Genomic DNA, 19,619 nt, shown 5'->3' with positions numbered 1-19,619 from the left:
TTGCAGTGTGGCAGCTACAGAGGGGCGTTACCACACTCCTGGGTCAGAGTTTACCCTTCTCCTAAATCCTGAAGAATGAATTGTATTCCACAAACAGATACAGCGCATCAATCACAGGACTTATTAGTGCTGCTTCCTGATTATTTCTTCCACATTACTCTAAAGAATCATATAGAAAAAAATGGGTATTGTGTCCATTGATTATATACTGAAGGAGCTAAAAGAAATTATGTTTTTCCTACCACCTAGACACAGGTCCAGGAACTTAGCATAAATTTATTAAATTGGAGCAGCTGAACGGATGATGTTCTTACAATTATTTGGCGAGGATAAATGATGCTTAAAACGCGTCTATTTTGTATTTGTGGAATACTAGGCAGTAGCACTTGTTATTCTTTTCCTAAGATGTTATCGTTATTTCCCAGTATATGGCTGGTGTCTCTTTCCAAAAGACCTCATTATTCTCTTATTCTATACTTGGTGAGTAACGTCAGTGGGCAGATGCTCATAAAAGAAAACTAGGATTTAAATAAAGGATGACATCAGCATGCTCGAGTCTCTTTTGAATGATCGTTATAGCACCCTGACTCATTTCCATCAAATTGTACTGCAGAAATAAAAAGGAACAAGTTGGACTCTCAGTTTGAATGCGGTTGAACAAAAGGACAATTCTATTTCAAATGCTTACTCACCGCCGCACATTTGCTAGTGTGTGTCACACATGTGCTCGCCTCCCCGCACTTCAGCAACTTCTGTGGTTCTGTCTTCATGTATTCTTCAACTACAGAGACTTTGGTTGAGAATGAAGGCTGATATGTGCTTTAAGGGAGACGTAATTAACAATGTGAATATTGTCACCCTAAGTAGCAGTTAATGATAATGGAGTGGTAACCACGTGACAACTAGCTATTTCTAAGAACTGTTGTTCATTGCCTAAGCTTTATGGAGGGGGTGTGATCAGACTAAAAATAAAATAAACCTAAGTAAAAGTTAAAATAAAATCTGAAAAAATCAAATAAAATATGAACATTACAGAAATAAACTGAATAATCTGTTCTTTCAACTCAAAAAAAGTAAAATTCTTAAAATGCTGTGTTCAAATGACAATCATAATTGTTGAAAAGGGTTTGTGCCAGTATCTGGATCCCTGTCCTATTGTGATCAAATAAATTGATTAAAACTGAGAAAATCATAATATTTATTAGGCAGACCATAACTCTAAACTTTACAGACTAAACCACTTACTGTTTATTACTTATATGTTATAAAATGTAAGTGTTATTTATATTTTTCTCTGTTTCTTTAATGAAAATAGCATTGATATCTGCAAATACCAAGTTCTGGAGGGAAGAATTTGTTTCCCTGTAATCACTCCTTTGGGAAGTATAAATGTGGGATATGAGCCAGACTTGATAATTGCTAAAATATCTCATCTCTACAGCATGATATTGTGTAACACTCTTTTTCATCTTTTCTGTGAATTTTTAAATAAATGAACGATGAACATCTCTAAAACTACAGTCTGTGTTAAAGAGAAAACCTCACTGCTTTTCACAGAATTACATCATTCCATTTAAAAGGGGAATAAATATCCTATCTAGTTATGTGAAATTTTACAATTGGAGTAGTATTGGAGTACTTTCGTTTACAGTGCTTCATTAAACCCACCTAGCAACACATTGAATTAAACGTTGGCAACGTTGTGACTTTATTCCATTCCTTTATTGCTAATTGTAAAATCACGCTCAAATTTCATTGCTTGAGATTTATGATGAAATAGTAAATCTTTCCATTTTTCTTCATTTGCATATTTTCATCATATTCTTTTCCATCTGCCCCAGTCATGCTCCTCCCAGATTACACCCTCGCCACCAAACCATATTTTTCCCCTTTAAAATAAAAAAGAAGGAAGTTATGACATCATTATCATCATCATCTTCTTCTTCTTCACCTTCATCATCATCATCATCAACAGCAGCAGCAGCAGCAGCAGCAGCAGCAGCAGCAGCAGCAGCAGCAGCAGCAGCAGCAGCAGCAGCAGCAGCAGCAGCAGCAGCAGCAATATCCTCTAAAAAACATGGAGTCTAATTTGCATTGACCAACTATTCCTTAAAAGTTGCGACTTGCCCTAGAGGGTTGTTTTAGACACACAGTATCAATCTCTTAAAGAAAAACGTTCCCTTTCTCGGAAGCTATCATTTTCAAATGCATTTTGGTTAGAAGTGAGACTTTGTACCCACTTTCCCTCCTCTGTGCTGGATTTATCTGGCTTGAGCTCCTATTGGTCTTGCGCATGCTATCACAGCCTCTGTGGTCTCTGTGAGGTCATCTCTGCTTTGGCTCCATTTTGTCTGAAAAAAGTTTTCCCCAAATTTCCCAAAATTGCTAAAAGTTCTGAGAGCATCTATCATCTCCCCTTGCCCTTTCCTCTTTTATTTCAAATCACTAGGTATTTTTTTGCTACTTATCGTTAATGTCTCACACCTTCAGAAATAGGTGATACTTTCCTACAGAATGCACAATGACCATCTAGATATATGTGATACAGTTCTGAATTTGAAAGTAATACTTAGCTAAGAAACTCCAAAGTCAAGATAATTCAGAATAGGAATTAGGTGATTTTAAATCACAACATATAATAATTTGTGGGGAAATAAAGAGATATTAATTATGAAGACTTTGAGAGTAGTGAATGAAAGGAATCGAGAAAAAGTTCTGGTAATGTTGGCACACGCCTTTAGCCACAGTACTCAGGAGTCAGAGACCTGAGGATCTCTAAGTTTGAGCCCCACATGCTCTACATAGCAAGCTCCAGGACAGTCATGGCTACATAGACAAATCCTGCTTCAGAAAATAAAAACAACAACAACAACAAAAATAAGAATAACTGCAGTGAATGGAGAGCTTAGACTAAATTTAGGCTATAGGAGTGTGGTAGGTTAGGTGAGGCTCAGGCACTGAGGCCAAGTATGGAGTAAGCCAGTTCAGTTAACTTCTGTCACCTGGCTTTTAACACTACCCAGTTTCAGTTTAGCCCCTAGGACAGACATAGAGTCAGAGAGTCCTTTTCTCAGTTTCTACAGTACTTGATTTTCTCAGGAAACAGCATAGAGGGATACATATGAAGGAAGAATTTGCATGTTGTTCTGTTTTGCCATCTGGAAAATTCCCACAGAGGATTTGGTAACATTTTTCTTTCCTTTAAATCTTATCTAAAACAGATACGATTTCCCATAAAAATTGTTGGTATTCAAGTCTAAGAAAGGCAATATAAATGAGGTCTGTTTCATACCAACAGTTTTCAAGGCCAAAGGCACTGGAGAAACCAAAATGGACCTCTTTTAAAATAATAATAATAATAAAAATGCTTGAATGTTAAAGTAGAATGATTGTCCTTTTTGCATTGGCAGGGAATATACATTTGAATTATTTTAAAAGAGTAGCTCTCAGAGAAAATTTTAAATGAATTTGACATTAAAGGTAAAATAAGCCAGATCCCGAGGCCTGACATTCTTCTTAAGAGAAAGATTTTTGAGTTGAAAAGAGTGCAATAGCAAGAAACAGTGAGTAAAAAAGATCTATAAAAATATTGTCAGTTGCCCTACGTCTTGAAAATATTTTGCAAAAGCCAGAGATTTGGTGACTATAAACAGTGGTATTGTGTAATGGCCTGAAATTTTATCCTCAAAAGACACATTGGGTTAACCTAGAAAAGCAAAAATAAAAATAAAATGTTTAATTTATGTAACAGGGTCAACGGTATTTTAGAATCATTGAAATAGCTGGCAGGGGGGAATGTGGTTAAATGATTAACTCTTCAGAATTTATTTTAAATTTTTTTGTTCTTTTTTATCACTTTTATTAGATATATTTATTTACATTTCAAATGTTATTCCTTTTCCGGGTTTCCTGCCCATAAGCTCCCTATCTCCTCCCCCTCCCACATACGGGTATTTCCCCCCTTATCTACCTCCTTACTGCAACCCCAGACATTCCCCTGCACTGGGGGTCCAACCTCGACAGGACCAAGGGCTTCCCCTTCTACTGGTGCCCCAACAGGGCTATTCTCTGCTACATATGCAGTTGGAGCCCTGGGTCAGTCCATGTGTACACTTTGGGTAGTGGTTTAGTGCTGAAAGCTCTGGTTGGTTGGCATTGTTGTTCTTATAAGGTTGAAAGCCCTTTCAACTCTTTGTTTTGTTCTTTTATGTTATGTATATATGTGTATGTGTGAGTATGGGTTTGTGCACTTTAACTTGAGTTCAGAGTCCACAGAGGCGAAGAGAATCAGATCCGTAGTGCTGAAGTTCCTGGGAACAGAACCTGTATATCTTTAGTGTAACTGTGAAGGTTTCCTGGCTTCCGCTTCTACCTGGCTTGCCATCCCATCCACATGCATCTCTAGGGTTTGCCCTTATTACTAAAATAGTCCTGAGAAGTGGAGAGAGCTTGGTATGTACTAAAGCATCTAAAGTGTTTAAAATTGGCTATATCCGACATCATTTCTTCAGTTAATATCATCATTAACTCAGTTCTTCCTGTCACTGTTAATAGAGAGTTTTAACATGATGACGAAATAAGCACTTTTCTCATCAAAGTAATTAAAAGCAACCTCCATGATGATATCGAAACGCATTTTGACTCTCAGTTGTTGAATTAGGAATTGAGTGGAGGTGACCAACAGATTGCCCCTTAGCAGCATGTGTAATTATATTTTACTGTTCAACTACTACCTGCACTGCATAAACTTCTTATAATCAGGCACCCAGTGGGTCAGAGAAAGTGGGGATAAAAATTTATACAAAGTTTTGATGGTTTATCCTATTACTTTCTAATGCCTGAATAGGTCTGAATCGGGGCTCCCTGTGTACGGTGAATGGATACAGTCATAATTTCTAATCATGTCCTCTCTTAAAAGCATCCAAAGTCCCAGATTCTGAAGACATTTGACTTTGGAAAGACAGGAACAAATACTCATACTCATGGATTTTTCTGTGCTTTTACCAAATATAATTGAATATGAGTACTTTTACATTTATCCCACCATTCCAGAGTAATATCCTTTTATGAAAGTATAAAACTTCTTGCAAAAGACTAGACACATTTAACATGAAATTGCTGGGTAACATTGGTCTAAAAGAGCCCTCTGGAAGAGATGAAGTATACATTCAGAGCAGTCTAGTTAAGTTATTCCATTGATTATACTGCCGTTAATTCAACATTTTATGCTAATTTCAGAACATAGCATGAAAGCTCATAGGTACCATAAAACCTACACTGATTTCTCTCTATAGTGACCAGACCATTCACAAGCCGAACCAAGCAATCCTTATCAAACTCAGAAATCAGAATGATGCTCAAGAGATTCATGAGATATTTATTGGTGCTCCTCTAAATGTCTACTGTGTTTGATAATTTATTCAGGGTGATGGCGAAAAAAGTGGTCCAGATCCCCTCAGGGTCTCCATAACATGTATTTGGATAGACCGGTACTTTTCAAATAAAAAAAAAAGGTTTGGGTTATATTTGTGAAGTTTTGGTAAAATTCAGAGCTGCACATGCAGGGGTCATTTCCTGATTTCATCTGTCCTATATAATTCAGTGGCTTTTGTTTGCTATGTATATATTTCCCTTTGGATAAACACTGACAGACTTCAATTATGATTATGATAATGTGCAATTTGGAAGTTCTCCACTTTCAACAGATAAGAGGAAACACTAGTTGGACACACAAGATATTAAAAGATAAAGAGGGATTGAGGATTTAGCTCAGTGGTAGAGCACTTGCCTAGCAAGCACAAGGCCCTGGGTTCGGTGCCCAGCTCCGAAAAAAAAAAAAAGATAAAGATCTCTTGAAGATGTTTTCTGTGCTCTTGCCCCTGCAATCCCTATACCTGATGTACAAGCGGTGCAGGGGGCCTCACCCGTCTAAGAAGATAAAGGGAAGGAGAATGGGGGAAGATTTGCATGAAGGGGTACTGGGATATAAAGTGAATAAATAAATTAATTTTATAAAGAACTCTTAAAGCAACATTAGCACCTAACATATATAAAAGAACCCTCTTACAGATAGTTTAATTCGCAACATCCAATATATTTTGGTTTTAACATTATTTTAGGAATTTACTTTAACATTTTAGTTTTCCTTTTAAGTCAATACTTATAAATACTACTTTTTGAAATAAATTAACTGCGTGTAAGCTATCTTAAATTGTAAAAACTTTCAATGATAAGCCAAGGTAAACATACTCATAACTTAACTGTAGGATAATACTGAGTAATAGTAGGGATTTCTATACTCTAAATCTAAAGAGATTTGACTCTGGGGTCAGGCTCAATCTGTAAAACTCCTAAGAACACTAAAATTCATAAAGGAGGTTGAGGATTTGGCTCACTGGTAGAGCACTTGCCTAGCAAGGGCAAGGCTCTGGGTTCAGTTCCAAGCTCCGAAAAAAAAAGAAAAAAGAAAAAAATTCATAAAGGAGCTTGCAATCCCATAAAAACAACAATGAAAACCAACCAGAGCTTCCAGGGACTAAACCACTACCTAAAGACTATACATGGACTGACCCAGGGCTCCAACTGCATAGGTAGCAGAGAATAGCCTTGTTGGGACACCAGTGGAAGGGGAAGCCCTTGGTCCTGTCGAGGTTGGACCCCCAGTTCAGGGGAATGTCTAGGGGTGCGGTAAGGGGATGGATAAGGGAGAAAATACCCCTACGGGGGAGGGGGAGTGGAGGAGTGGGGACTTATGGACAGCAAACCGGGAAGGGGAATAACATTTGAAATGTAAGTAAAGAAATATATCTAATAAAAAATTTAGAAAAAGTAAAAGAAAAAAAAGAAAATAGAATAAAAAAGAAAATCCATAAATACTGGGTTGTTAAGAAACTCTAGGAAGAAGCACATACTCTCTCTTTGTGGTAGAAACCATTATATATAAGGCCCATTTGTAAGGTATGGGTACTGTTTCTTATGAGCATTGGACACAGAACTGTTTCATACCTAGAAACATGGCAGTCAGTGCCTGACCATGCATGACAATCCTATTAATGGTACATACAATTTTATGAATGCAATTTTCTATCTTGTTAGTGATACATCCTATCATATTGAGGTTTTCTTTAATACTTATGCCTTCAACAATTAAAAGAAAAACTACTAAAATACTATAACAATTATTTTGTAATGGTCACATAGTCCACACACTCTATTTAGACAGTAACATGTTTGCCTTAACTATAAAGAGGAAAGAATAGCCTGGAAACCAATGTAAAATTTCCAGGCATAATATGCATAACTTAATTCATCTGAGCATTCGAGCGAGAACTGCAAGATCAGAACAGAGATCAAAGAGAATGGTTTTGAGCTCACACCGAAAGTCTTAGTGCACCAATGGAACTAAACAGGTTTTATGATTGTCTTGCCATGAATGAGTATAATCAAAGTGGAATGTTTACGGTTCCTTCCACATTTCTGAGCTTGTTTCCACTGAGGCTTGGCCCCACCTTCTTTTTTTGTAAAGCTATATTCCATTGGTTCTTAGATTTAATTCACATGGTATTGACTTATTTTGTCCTTTCTTTATCCTCCTTAAAACCATTATCTTATTTAATTCTAGTCATTTGAGTGCTTTGCCTGAACTCAGTGTAATATAACACTTGCTCTCTAGCTTGGGTCTGGGAGAACGGCAGTGACTGCCTGCTCAGATGGACATTCAATCCATCTGACACCCAGTTCTCCCAATTGGATGAAACTGTGTGTGCTGCATACCCAAAGATGTCAGGGTAGTACTTCTAATTTTATCATGTTCTAGATCGTAATTTTACTATTTCCTTGTTTACTGTCAAATAGAAATTTACTATTATAAGTAAACTTCATGCTCATACTTAGGACATGATAAAATCACAATGCGGATACCAGTTTTCCCAATTTTAATGTGTTCAACTAGAGGTCTCATTATTATAACTTTCTGGGGGTAAAACAGATGTTTGTAGATATGTTAAACTTGTACCTAATTAAAAACTACAAGACAAATGAAAAGTATACTTCTCTTTCGTCTAACATATTTAGTCAATTGATCGGAATATTTTAACAAAATATAGAGATTTGCAAAAAGAAAGAAATCTAATTTTGTTCTTTCTAAAAAAAATCATCTAATAAATTATCATCTTTTAGCAGATACCTCACAGAAAGATTATAAAGGCTATCTCAGGTCAGAATGTAGGTTTCTCCTTGGTGAAATGCAAAATCATTGCGTGGATATTTCTCTTGTCTATAAAACTAGAGTTTAACACATTATATGTTGAATATGAATTTCAATGCTTCACGTTACGTTTTAATAATTTTTAAGTATAGATGGGTCTGTGTTGGGGTACATGTATGACACAGTGTGAATGTTGAAGTCACAAATAAATTAATAGGAACCGTTTCACTTCCTTTACCGGACAGATCCCAGCAATCCAGCTCAGGTTGTCAGGTAGGTATCTTTACCTGCCAACTTGCTGCTATCTATTAAATACATTTTTTGAGAGGATTTTGTTGGTGTCATTATGTAGGTGAAGGCAGGTACAGGATAGAATGACGCCTGTTATTGAATGAGAAGGAAGGGTGGGTAGGAGAAAAGTGTTAGGGAGGAGGAGACCAGAGGCAGAGGAGAGGGAGCAGCTGAGAGAACATGTGACCGGATGTTAAGATTTTTCTCTGTACATCCACAGGTTGTTATGACTATTCTCAAGGAATGGATGAATACAGGACTTTGTATGTCTAGATGAACAAAATATATCTTACTTAGGTGGGCGGTTTACATCCTTACCAATTGGTTGTTAGTTAACTGTGTAGAAGTATTGTACATTGAGCATTTAACATATAAATCTGGTTGTTGGGTTCCCGTTTGTTGAGACGCGATTTTACCGATTTTACCGGGCAGTTGGGGGTTTAACTCTCAGTGGGCGCTTGCTGGGAGGGTGAGCAGAGTTCATGGCAGGGAGCCTCAATAGGCCAGGTGCTGCTGGGCTTCCGGAGCCCTGATTTGACCCTGTAGCTAGAACGAGAGAGTTGGGGGCTAGCAGAGAGGTGCCCAGAGAGATACTAATCTGAGACAAATTGGCGCTGGTTCCAATGATCTGCTGGAGCCGGAACTAGCAAGGGAGTGAGACCACCAGGGTATGATCAATCAGGAAACGGTTTGAGCGCATTTTTATTTTAACACAACAGGTGACGAACCAACTGAGCCAGTATTTTGTACTCTCTCCCAGAGGAAGGCTTTAACAAGATTCAAAAATCACACCCATCATGAAAGATGGGTGTTGTAAAAATTTAAAAAAAATGGAAATGGTATTGGTTGTCTTTTTACCCCGCTAGGTCCTCACCTCGGTGCCCAGATATCTGCTAGATATCTTGATGGAAACACAGCCCAGCCGCACACTTTCCTACACTCAAACCCTCACATAAAAGAACACACAACACAATAATCTTAGATCCAATTGGTAAGATATAATTGCCCACTTAAACATACAAAGCCCAGTATCATCTATCCCTTGAGAACATTAATAACAACCTGTAAATACACAGAGCAGAATCTTAACATCACCTGCCATGGCTTCTCCCCTCTCTCCCTCTCTCCTTCTCCTCCTCTCTCCCTTAGTCTCCTCCTCCTTCTTCAAACTTCTCTCCTACCCATCCTTCCTTCTCCTCCAATGACAGGCCTCCTTCTATCCTATATCTGCCTCACCTGTGACATCATCCTACAGATGGGTAGGCAAGTTTCCACTAGAAAGTCAAGGTTATCAGCCTAAGAGTTGAAGAGAAAGTTCTATTTTCTAGTAAGAGGGGGCCAGCACCACCAGAAGCAGTCTAGGCTTTCAGGCTGTAGGTCCCCTGCTGTGAAAAGTACTGGCAGTTCAGAGAATTAGATATTAGAAGCTGCTTGCCTATTTAACAAAAGTTGTTTGAAAAATGATTTAATTTAGGTTTGGTTTAATTACTTTAAAGACAGTAGAAAGAATTAGTGCTCTATTAACTCTTTGTACGCGGACGTCACAAGAATTTTGGGTTAAAAATCCTAGTGAGACAAGCTGCCTGCTTCTTAATGACAGGTATTAATAGAAATTTGATTAAATTTGTTTTTATAGCTAAAGAGAGTATAGAGTTTACCCAAATCACGTGAGAATTTTCACCTAAATTAGGGAAAATTGGTCACTAATGCCAAGTAGAGTAGTGATATTTACAAGTTAATAAGGTTATTAAAAATAGAAGTCTTTACTCCAGGCAGAGTGAATACAGACATATATTATGGAAGTTATTAATAAATAAAAATCTGATGTTTCAAGTAGAGACCTTAACAGATCAATGTATTTTGAGCTAAAGTCCTGGTTTGAAAAGTTGTTGACTTCTTATTGGTTTTGGATTTAATAGAAAATGTTTACTCTGTTTTATGAACTTCCCTGCTAAAGGTCATATGGCTCGATGATGCAGGCCAGTGAAGGTTTGCGGTTATTTTTGATATCTACCACAACAGGAAGCTCAGGTCCTCTTAACATGAGGTCCATAGGAATTTTGGGTTAATTTCCAGATATGACAGATTAGAAAAGCCTAAACAGGCTCATACACTATTGTTCATCTTACTTCTCTTTTTAAAATTGTTTTAATTTTCATGATGGGTGTGAATTTTTTGTCTTGTTATAGTATTCATCTGCGAGAGAGTACAAGAGACAAGCTTTTCTGTCTACAGACTAAAGAACACGGTATTTTGGGAGAAAGGTTTTTCCTTTGCGTTTTTGAAATGAGTGATTAGGCTCTAAACACCTTCCAGAGTTATATAGATCAGACTTGAAGAGGGAGACCGCCTAAAAAAATCTAGATTCAAGAGAATCAAACAAAAGGTTATCTGGATGATGCTAAATTTTGTTTTGAGATTTATACATTGCAGAATGTGCAGCTTTGGTGAAGCTCATCATCAGAATGCTGAACTGGCCTGCTTGGATTCCTGATCTCAGGGACTTTCAGCCAGATCCAGTCAAGGCAGACAACAGAGGTCACAACAATCTTTAGGTGGCCTTCTTAAGGCCAAACAACTCCCCCATTTTCCCTATACCCCCATGATATCTCAACGCCCCCATACAGCTTGAAAAAGCTATTGAAGAGTTGTTGCCTAAATTCCCTGGACTTTGGGGAGCTGAAGGTGGTTATTTTAAGGTTGTTTTCTTGAGGAATTTGGAAATGGTCATAATCGAAAAGGGAGGAATTAGCTAGATTGATTTGTATAGCCATAATCTCATTTGGTATCTCAGCTAAGGTCCCATCTTTGGTATAGAACTTATTTGTTGCAAAATTTTTTAAAGTACATGGCTTAGACCCAGTCCTATAACTGTGATTATAAACTGTTTTTAAATGATTAGCAGTACAAGCTAAAGAGCCAGATAACAAATTCATGGTTTTGAGTAATTAAAATGGTGTTTTTTGAGATAGTTCAATTAGAAATGACCGAGACTAGTCAAGACCTAACAGTTCAGAAACACTTTGCATTGATAGATGGTCTTCAAAGGCATCAGAACTCCACAGAATATGAAATTTATGGATATTCCTTTATTAAAGATCATTTGACTAGAGATATGTGTGCTCTTGACAGGACCCCTTCTTGGATTCTAAGAAGTAATTGAGCATCGGTGGAGTTGCTCCAATAGTGGTAAGATAGCCACTGGACAAGAATTGCCTCAATTTATCTACAAGCAAATACTGTCCATAAAGAGACACATTATGCAGAATAGTGGACTGATAATGTTTGCCAAGCCAGAATTATCAGCCTTTCGAAATTCTGCATTACAAAGGTCTATCAGACGATCCTGGGTCAGAAGGCTGACGATTGATGCTCCAATGTGTTGAGAAATGAACTGTCCAGGTGATCAGCAGTCTATTTCAATTGGTTATGTTTTACAAGCTATGTTTTTTGCTTCTCATAATTTCAGGTAATATTAGTTGTTCTCAGATTTCTGATGGAGTTGAAGACTAATTTAGTATCATAGCTAACCCAAGCTAATAAACTTTGAGAAAACATAGTCATTTAGATAATTTTCAAGTGGTAATACTTGTGCACAGGTTAAATTTGACAGAAAAGTTTTTTTTAATTAAACAGAAAGGGTGATATATATTTTGATTTCACTGCAATACATGACTGGACTGTAGAGAGTGGGGTGGGGACAAAGTTTTTGTAAGACAGGAGAGAGAAAAAATGAGGGGATCCAGATGGAGTCTCTGGAGGAGGGTGGTTCAGATTTAGGTGAACTAGATAGATTTTACCTGGTCTAGGTGGGTGGTTTATATCTCTATCAATTAGCAGTAAATTTATTGTGTGGATGAATTGTGCATTGAGAATTGAACATATAGATCTAATTGCTCAATTACAAGTTTCTGGAACTTTGATTGTAGTGAGCTAAAGACGACAGTGTGTGAAAGAAATGGATGAGTGGCAGTTGGAGCGTGCAGATCTGGTTCTGTTGCCCGCGTGAAGTGAGAATGTGTGTGTGTGTGTGTGTGTGTGTGTGTGTGTGTGTGTGTGTGTGTGTGTATGTGTGTGTGTGTGTGTGTGTGTGCGTGTGTGTGTGCCAGGTGTGGTAACTACCACCTAGGGGAACGCGTGGAGAGGGCAGCTAAGAGGGAGACAATCAGTAGAGGTTGGCTTGCAGACCGCACGGCGGGAATAGCAACTGAGTGAACAGATCCAGCTCTCAGTAATTGATAGGGAACATTCCATTTCAATTTTCCACAACAGTATTTTATCAGTGAATTAATTGCATAGGAGTCTCAGGGCAACCCTTGGTACATGAATGCACATTGAGATACACACACACACACACACACACACACACACACACATATATATATATGTATATATATATGTATATATATACACACACACACGTGTGTGTGTGTACAAATGTATATATAATGCATTTATCAATAGAAATTGCATTGAATGGACCCATAGTTTTGTATCCTGATTGCTTCAGGATATAATTTGGCCGTGAACTAGGAAATAAAAGGCTAGAATTGACAAAATTCAACCTTCATAAGCCATTCAGTTTTGAATGAGGTTGACAAGCTGTTTACCATGGGCTGATAAGAAAGATGCTCTCCAGGTTTACTATGGCCCCTGATAAGAAACATAAAAGCTATGCCTTAATTCCTCTTCTTTTTTTCCCTGTAGAAATAAACATAGGCACTTCTTTTTTTTTTTCCTGCCTGAATGTCGCTAGCTGAGTTTTATTTGACTTTTTATTTTATTTTTATTCTACTACACTTGCACTCAAACATATTTCTGGGACCTTTTTTAATATTTGTATCATTTCAAGGCACATCATTTTGTATATTCTGTTAATGTTGGAAATTATAAAAGACCATACAATAAAAAGTTGCTTCTCTTCATTGGGGTAAAATCTGCAAGCCATATAATTTTCACATTTGCTGCTCAGACACAAATAATAACTTAGAAATCATTCATATCATTCATATTTATTTGATGGTTAGTAATTACCAATAGTTACTTATGATAGTTCACTTATCACTTATTAAACATATTAAATAATTTAAGCATGACATTTTTAGACTGACTTATATTATCAATTTGCTTGATTTTTAAATAACTGCAAAATTTTCCTACTTTAATCTTTCTGTGGTTTAAGAAACAAAACATACACACATTATTTTAGTTAGTTTAGATATTTTTAAATGGTATATATAAAGTAGAAGGATTTCAGGATATTCCCTTAACCACAGTCACCGAGAGGAGAGTCCTGTGGGTGGATGGAAAACTTATAAGTAATTGAGGGTGCAGAGAAACTGTGGGTGTGACGTGGATCACATTAACTTATAAATGCTTTCCAAACGCTTGGCTTTTCCTTTGCTGAAAAGTAATTTTGGCAAATTGTATGACTTCCTTTGTAGTTCAATAAATAACAGTAATATAATCTCCCACCCATATTGACATTTACCTATTGCTTGTCATTAAAACTCCCTCATGCTGAACAGATATTAAGACACAGTAGTCTCACTAGCTTAGTGTGTATGTGTAGGTAGAAAGGATTATATAAAAATAATTCATTATAAAATGCTATTGGTTAATATATTTTTGAAAAAGATGAATAGAGTGAGTCATCGTTCTATGGAAACCAGGTTTCCCCAGTGCCTTTCTCACTGTTGGACACGTTAGGTGTTTTTAGTGTTAACCATTTCAAAACTCTGGTGACTCATGACTATAAATAAAACACCGAATGCTCATCAAACTTTTCAGCACATGGTAAACACTGTGGAATTTTTTTAATGGGGATTTTTTTTAAGGTTCTGCAATACACAGATTTTTGAATGCTTCTGTTTGAAAAATGTCTTTTAGCCCGAGGATATAATTTTCATCCCCATGATTTGCAAAGTCTAAGAACCAGTCCGTATGTCTCTAATCATAGGAGGCTTTAGAAATGTGTGCTTTGTACGCATGACAGCAAATGTGTTCGTTTATCTTGGCTACGAGTGGCTAGTACTGTCTCCAAGTATTATTTCCCCTGAATATAAACTGTCATTGGTGCTGATATAATTTAGTGTTGTTTGGCAGTGGTATTTCTAGATACTATGCTGTAAACAAGTATTGTGTTCAGGTTGGAGGAAGAAAGCCTTCTAGCTTTTCCATTTTGGTTATTTTGGGCTTCAGCACAGAAGCAACAGTATCAAGTACTGTTTGGCTGTAATCCAGACTATTTCTCCATGAGCTCTCACGTGTACAAAGGCCTCCTCTTCACTCAACCTCTGCTTAATTTTCCATCTCCTAACAAAACAAAGATGATGACTGTCCTAGGAAAATTTTTATCACTGGGGAGTTTGTTGAAGGCTTTCTCCTGCAGAATACCCAAGATCATGGTTATTTCCTTGTTGATGATAGCTATACAGAAGAATGTGTGAGACACCCAAAATGGAATACTAGAATTTTTAGATCAGAAAAGAAGTTTCTACTGTGTAGGAGTTTTCCTTGTGGAGACAACATCTCCACCCATTGATGAAGAACTTTGGTACGGATTCTGGTTTACTAGACTTGCGGCTCTATTTCCTGGGAATAGAAAAGAATCTGTCATTCCTTGTGATATTTGCTTCAAACAAATAATCAATATCAGCATCATATGGCATCCACATTTACAATCTGATATGCTGTCTATGACAGACATATGGAATAAATAAGAAACATGACAGAGCGAATGAATTCATTCAACAGATGTCATAACATTGCCCTATATAATAGGAAAACTGAAATGTATAAAAGACAGTTTATACAATTAGGGGACAAGACTCAGAATGGAAATATGTGAGACCAGATTCATGACTTATGGCTTCATTAAAGAACATTTTAAATGAATTTATTATGGTCATAGTTTCGAATGTTGTATTTACACACAAACATAGACAAGCATTCAGAAGCAAACACATGTATATGTATTATGTGTATCTTTATAAATATTGCAACAATATAAAATAATAATTTTATTTTAAAACCCAAAAGACAATAAAGTAATGCAAATATCTTCATATTTTTACGTTAGGTAGTTCATTTATTTCTTGAGCGACTATGGCTTTCAATGCTTCTTGGGAAGAAAAACGTTATCTAACTGTCAAAGTGATAGGCAGAGGTAGAAGAAAGTAGTCACCACTTTATCCATTCAAATAACAATGCTTTCTCTAGGTCCTACAAGTTGGCTTTCAAGCACAGTAGACTAAACCATAGCCCATTGTTTCTCCCCTACCATCTGCTATTTTTTTGTTTCTATTTTTTAAAATTTTCATTTATTTATTTTTTAAACTTAAGAATTGAGATTATGACCTTCTTAAGTTTATAAAGTTTGAAAATGTCTAATACAACAATTTTTTTGAGATATTGGATACATTGTAACAACAATCGTGAATGAAAATATTTTCTATTCAGAGCAAAAGTGAAAGAGAAATTTGCTTGGCATAGATGAATGCAGACTAAATTCGAAGATGATAAATACATACATCATTAGCCAAGGCTTTTGGTTCAGTAATCTTATCTGAGAACATCATAAATGTGAATGTGAATGAGTAACCCACTTGAAAAAAATTTTGATAAAATGAATACTCCTAGAATGAAATCATAAAAATAACTACATTCCACAAAAAACTAGAAATGACTTTGCTTTGTTTGGAAGCAAGGCAAGATATCCAAGACAAAAGCAGAAATTATCTCAATGAGGAATAAGAACATCTAAGTAAATGATAAAAAATTATTATTCTTCATTAGTAGATATTACCTACATAATGTACATAATAAAATATGACAAAATAGATGTGATTTGTAAAGCATGAATCCTCAGCATGAATTTATCTATTGTTCATGTTTTCTCCCATTTTCTGAATGTCTCATTATGTTCTAGAGAAAAGATACAAATGTTCACTCCTTTCCTCTTTCCTGGTACAGTCTCACAAATTACCATGAGATTTATTGATAGTAGCAAATGTTAATAGAAGACTTGTAGACATGTCTTCCAACTTCACAAGAAAGTTTATTTGTTATTTGAAAAGCAATCCTAAAATAGTTGTTCCTCCCCCAGTAACATCAGTCACAGGCAGTGCAGAAGCAATCTAGTTCCATTTCATTGCTCTATCAAGGCCTGGATCTTATTAGTATCTTCTATTTGACAGAGAAAATAAAATGAAAGACAATTGCATAGACAGAGAGCAATGACTGCCTACATTTACTACCCTTCTCTGATCGCCTCATTCTGAAGAAGGTGTGTGGTCTCCTCCTTCCTCAGTATTACTTTTGGAAGATACTCTCATTTGCCCATTGAATTGTATTCTCCCTTGGAAAAGATTAGTTAGTTAAATTTATGTCAGTCAATATTTCTCTGAGAGGATAGTAAGTTTAATGAAACCAGCTTATTATACATGTTGAACTCATTAATTAAGCAATGGCTATAGATGTTGATAAAACAATTTCATTACTTTTAGATATGAAGAAATTGAATCTCAAGAGAAAATTTCTTTCTCAACTGAGTATATATGTTTATTTAGATCTTAGACCTGAAGCCAGATTGATAAATAGGGAATATTTTTTACGGTACATAATTGCTTCTGTGCTGCTTTGTTGCTAAACTTTTGAAAAAGCTAATTTAGATATTTTGAATTAGTTTTTACCCAGTGAAGCTGGAACATATTAGTAGAAGGGCTTGTTTTTGTTTTGTTTTGTTTTTGTGTTTTGTTGTTGTTATTGTTGCTTTATTTTTGCCACTTTGCCATCTGTACTATCTTGAGGTTGACATTTTGCACACTATTACACATTATTAAGTTGTTTACTCAACAATGAAAAAGTACCCAAGAAAACCAGCTTTTTCATGTGAAGCATCAATCCTGCGACCACAAATTCCAGAGGGTAGAAAAGCTTGAACATTTTTTGTTCTAGTTTGAGGAATTTATTGTAAACAAAACAAAGGAAAGGTCAAGATCAATATTCTTCTAATTGAAAAGTACTTTTAAACCATGTCAATAAGAATAACCAGTTGTCCACAGTAATCTACAAACCTGGATGGAGAAGTTGAAAGGTTTTTATATTACAACTTAAAAAGTTAGTTGAAACATCATTTTGCAATCTTTTGATGGCAATAAAATATACAATGAAAAGAAAAGTAAATAATTGCAGATTTTATGCTCATATTTCAAATTCCCCACTGCTCACACTAATCTGAATGTCACTAATTTGATTTAAGTCAGTGTACTAAAGCCTCATCTGTCTTGAGGTTGTCATTTTGCACCCTATTACACATTCCTAAATACCTCTCTGAAGCATGAACTTGATGAAATACTCTAAAATATTTAAGCCCTTAATAGAAATATCAAGAAGATTGTAAAAATGTCCGTTTCATTTACCCATTTGTTCCATGAGTGATTGTAGATTTGTAAGTAGATCTCATCACATAGACAAGGAAGTCACAGAGTGGAGTTCCCTGTAATACAGATACGTTTCTCAAGCTCTGAGACTGAGTAGAAATGCATTTTCATGTTACTTTGATAGCAGAGTGGTAAGTACTTTATATCTCAGATCAATAGACAGAAATATGTATTTTACTGGAGAGACGCGAGCTTCTCTATTGTCTTAAAATTCACTTTGCTGTCATAGAAGCTCATTTTAAAGTCTCTTTCTTGTCAGTAATAATATTTTGTTTCAGTCTGAGGCACAATATGTTTCCCCTTTGAGAAAACTACTCATCCTAAATAGAACAAAGTTTCTAAATGGCATACTAGATTGATCTCTTATTCCTTTTGACTACAAGCTTTAACTCTGGAGAAAAATTGAGATTAACAAGAAAGAAGGTGGAATTTCATGTTAAGAAATCTTATAGCAAAAGTTCCCTCTAAAAATAGGAAGCTGACCCAAGTTGAGACTCTTGTTTGGAAATGATCATTGGGAAGAAAATAAGCAAGCCTAGAACATTTAGACTTTGTATTGTGTCTATTTAGAGCACTTTTGACATCACAACCATATGCTGTTGTCAGGGAAGAAATGGAAAATCTCATTACGACTGTCTAGTAGGTCTATCATTATTCAGGATGAAAACACTGGTTAGTCATTCACTAACTCCGAGTTCTCTCTTTTTTAGCAGTTTAATACAATGTCATGAAACAACTACCACAGACAGTTTATAACAAGACTGCCTGCCAAAAATACATTCTTGTAAGGAAAACAGGAAGCACAGGAAAGAGGTCAACCTGAACCAGTGCTCTGAGTCACTCCTTCCTGTAGATTCATTGAATTCATCTTATTACAAAACTCTATTTTCACAAAACATCTAAAGTAGGGCAGGGGTGGCAGGCCTGGAATCTCAGCAGTTGGGTTTTGACAGCAGGAGTTCAAGGCCAGTCTGAGCTACATGATAAGGTAGAACCCAACCTGAGCTACAGCTACTCTTTTAAAAACAAATGAGTGAATGAGCTCTGAGAGTTTAGTAAGAGCAGGAAAGGATTAGAACCTTGCAGTGCGAGTGATATTCCAAGTTTTTATATGCATATTTTCTGGGTGAAATTAAAAAGCACACACATTTTGTCTTGACCAATTTTTTTTTCTACTTATTTTTTTTAAACTAATGAGGCTCCCTAGGGTTCAATCATTTCCAAAATATAGTCAGGAAATGAGTTGTCACAATGATTTCACCAGCTACCACAGGGAACAATTTCAGTTAGTTGATAGAAGAGCGATACAATGAGATATTGATTGTGCTCACCCAACCCAAAATCTCTAGAAGCTTTTCCAATGATAATAGTAATAAATATGAATATTTTACTTTATTTAGCATTTTTGAAATTCAGTCATTGAATCTAAGGCTTATATCATGTCATATTAAAAGTTAAAAAATTATTACAATTATGACATCACTATAACAAACTGAAACATATATGTGCTTTATACAAGTATTTGAGATTCACGGGTTAAATAACTTTCCAGAAAAAGAAGTTTATCCAGCTAACATAGCCGATAGCTAATGAACACTAGTGAAATGCAAGTGAGTTTCAGACTTAACTGTAATCTACCATTTGTAGGCTCTGTGTCTGAAGATTTGTGACAGTTCTGA

The sequence above is a fragment of the Rattus norvegicus genome, chromosome 1 (genome assembly GCF_021556685.1).
Source record: "Rattus norvegicus strain SHRSP/BbbUtx chromosome 1, alternate assembly SHRSP_T2T, whole genome shotgun sequence".
Taxonomy (NCBI): domain Eukaryota; kingdom Metazoa; phylum Chordata; class Mammalia; order Rodentia; family Muridae; genus Rattus; species Rattus norvegicus.
This window is presented reverse-complemented; position numbering follows the sequence as displayed.